General features: G+C 43.8%; 1 pseudogene; it reads right to left on the bottom strand.

The window, feature by feature from the left end:
• Positions 1 to 1,314: 1,314 nt before the first annotated feature.
• On the bottom strand, positions 1,315 to 3,495 carry LOC127674685 (G/T mismatch-specific thymine DNA glycosylase-like; annotated as a pseudogene).
• Between the last annotated feature and the right edge of the window lie 100 nt (positions 3,496 to 3,595).

Genomic DNA, 3,595 nt, shown 5'->3' with positions numbered 1-3,595 from the left:
GAAAAGCCCATGTAAACAGCAGTATAGTGTACCTTCCAAATCACAGGGCACAGCCTGACCCAGACCCCCCCCCCAAAAAAAAGCACATCACTTGCTACAGCTAAAGGCATGTTGAAATTTCTACCAAGAAACTGCTTCTCTCATTATTCATAGAAGAGTCTACATAACCTCTGTGAAATACAAAAATTTTGTGGACATTTCGTACTGCAAAACCAGCATGCTCCAGAGGTATGCATTAAGTCAGAGTACCCGGGAGTGGTCAGGAGTGAACATGCTAGGTATCTCTGATTCTGTACCATACCCAGCAGCCCCAAAGGGCTGTCTGTAGCACCATGGGAAATGCATGAGCAGCCACAAACGTACAAATCCCAATCATCTTCTTCATGAGGTTCACTTACTCCACAGTAATCAACAGCAGTGAGAATAAGTTTTAAATCATTGACAGAAGATTAGCTTCACATAGCAAGAGAAGTTCTGTATTAGTACATCCTGTGTACACAGCACCAGTTTAAAGAGGATTATCAAACAATGGCAGCATCCCGCTCCTCACTGGAAAGCTCATTTCTTAGCATTTTCCAAGTCAGGCATGAAAGTAAAACAGTGATGCGCACTGACGGGGAATTCAGTCAAACAGACGTGTGGCAAGCTGTCCAAGCTCCTCTGCATCTTCGGGAGCCTGTTCCTGCCTCTGAGACAATTGAGACACAAGCCGCAGAGGCCAGCGGCAAGGCTCAGGCCCCATCAGCTTTCTATTACCAAGCAACTGCCACCAAGCAACAACACGAGGAGAGGAAGGGGGTCTGCGCATGACTGCAACCCAGGGCCTTCTCAGTTCACTGACAGCTTTTACCCACGGAGGGTGAGTCAGCATAAAACACAGGGACTGGCACCTCGGCCTTCTCACCAGCTTGCTTCTCACTAGCATGCCCTTCTTAGGCATTTAAAGGGACACGGCATATATAGGTATGTACAGTGTAGAATCAGCTATAAATATTCTGACTGTTGCTTTTTTAAAATTACAGATCAAAGTGACTCCTCAAAGAAAACCAGTTTCTTCATAAATGAAATATAGTATATAAAAAGCTAGAATGATGGGTAATTCAAATACAAAACTCAAGTACCAAACACCCTATTTTTTCTTTCCAAACTACACAGATTTATACAGTTGACTATCATATAACTGCTCCATATATAATTACACCATTAGAGGAAAGGACTATTAATACTAAAACTCTTCACTTAGCAAACTGAGGTTCTATATCCTGACATCTGCATGAAAACTGCAGCACTGAGCCAGAGCTGACAATCATCTTCCTAAGTATGACTTCCTTCTTCCTGCTTTCGTGTCCGGCAATTATTAAAAGAAGGAATCATGGTATGTACTCACTAATAAGTGGATGTTAACCTAGAAAACTGGAATACCCAAAACAAAATCCACACATCAAATGAGGTACAAGAAGAAAGGAAGAGTGGCCCCTGGTTCTGGAAAGACTCAGTGTAGCAGTATTCGGCAAAACCAGAACGGGGAAGTGGGAAGGGGTGGGTGGGAGGACAGGGGAAGAGAAGGGGGCTTATGGGACTTTCGGGGAGTGGGGGGCTAGAAAAGGGGAAATCATTTGAAATGTAAATAAAAATATATCGAATAAAAAAAATAAAAGAAGGAATCTACTCTGCAAATGACTGCACGATCCACTGTCCATTCCGAACATCGCCAGGAGCTGATTCTCCTCTCGGTCCCATTCGGTTGGCTGTTAGCCCATTTGAAGCAAAGCCGCAAGGTTGACCATTACACGGGTTTTCACCATAAGTGCCGCTGTACCCAGCTTCATAGCCTGGATCATACTTTTCTTCCTTAACAGCCATTTTCTTTGCATCCTTTTGTGCTAGCTGTAGGTCTGTGTTGCGTTCAATGCCTTTCAGCTGAATTCTCAAGTCCTTCAGCTTAATGTAGAAATGAACTTTGTCCTGGGCTTGAGGAAACTGAGCACATCTGGTACTGGAGGACGGCATGACGTAGCAAGGAGTTTCTGTGGGAATCTTACGGGGTTGAAGCCCAAATTCCAAGCTCTTAACCTTTACTCCAAAAACGTCTTTAGTGAAAATTTCATAAATAGACTTTCCATTAAACACTGCTATTCATGGCTGATATTTCTACAGTTTCTGCATTAGGATATGCCTTCCTTCCCGAAATTCTTTACTAGACAGATCCTTGCTGCCTGGCATCTTCCGTTCCAGCACTTCAGTGACTTCAATGCGGTATTTCCCGGGTGAGGTGTGGTCATCCATGTGATACAGCTATACCTCACTCAGCCCTGACATGAACAGATACTTCCAGAAGTGATTTCCAGGCCCAGGGTAGCAGCCATTAATCCTGGGTTAATGTGGAGAATCACAATATCCAAACTGAAGGTCAAAATGTCAGGAAGTGTCTTGTTCAGAAACTCAGCTTCAGAGATGCCATTAACTGCTATACCACTCCTGGGCATATACCCAGAGGATTCCCCACCATGTAATAAGGATACATGCTCTACTATGTTCATAGCAGCCCTATTTATAATTGCCAGAAGCTGGAAAGAACCCAGGTATCCCTCAACAGAAGAGTGGATGCAAAAAATGTGGTATATCTACACAGTGGAGTACTATTCAGCCATTAGAAACAATGAATTCATGAAATTCTTAGACAAATGGATGGAGCTAGAGAACATCATACTAAGTGAGGTAACCCAGACTCAAAAGATCAATCATGGTATGCACTCACTAATAAGTGGTTATTAACCTAGAAAACTGGAATACCCAAAACATAATCCACACATCAAATGAGGTACAAGGAGAAAGGAGGAGTGGCCCCTTGTTCTGGAAAGACTCAGTGAAGCAGTATTCGGCAAAACCAGAACGGGGAACTGGGAAGGGGTGGGAGGGAGGACAGGGGAAGAGAAGGGGGCTTACGGGACTTTCGGGGAGTGGGGGGGGGCTAGAAAAGGGGAAATCATTTGAAATGTAAATAAATTATATCAAATAAAAAAAAGACAAAAAAAAATGGTTTCCTTTCCTTTTCACTTTAAATGCATCTGTGATTATTTTTCTTGCTTTTCTTTTGATTTTTGTGGACTTCCAAAATTTCTTTGTTGCAGCTGGGATTTTTATTTTGGCTCCACTGGGTCCTGGGGCCCTGCTGCTCTGGTTTTCCTTTTCCTTCTCTTTGGAGTTTCTGATCCCAAGTATGCCCTTGAATTTCCTTCTCCTCTGCAACTTCCCCTCCTATCCCTCTCCCCACTGAGGCACATTTGATGGTCACAGAGTGATCTTTTATAAAATATCACTTGGGTTCTTGGTTTTCGCAGAGATCAATATACTATTTTATAGGTATTCTGGTACAGGATCCTGAGCAGGAGGTTCTACGGGCAACTGCTGCTCAGTCACTGCTGTCATGTTAGGAGCTTCTCCCATCATTTGTGGCAATGGAAATAAATACAAAGCTTGAACTTGCTGCAGAGAATAGCTGCACACGGCCTCCACATCCTTGGCGGCCAGCAGTGGAGCCCACTGGTGCTTGCTCCACTGCTTGGAGCTTCAGACCTTCCCACACTGCTGCATC

This window comes from Apodemus sylvaticus, chromosome X (assembly GCF_947179515.1).
Source record: "Apodemus sylvaticus chromosome X, mApoSyl1.1, whole genome shotgun sequence".
NCBI classification, from domain to species: Eukaryota; Metazoa; Chordata; class Mammalia; order Rodentia; family Muridae; genus Apodemus; species Apodemus sylvaticus.
Note: the sequence above shows the minus strand (reverse complement) of the source record. Positions and strands in the feature narration are given on the sequence as shown.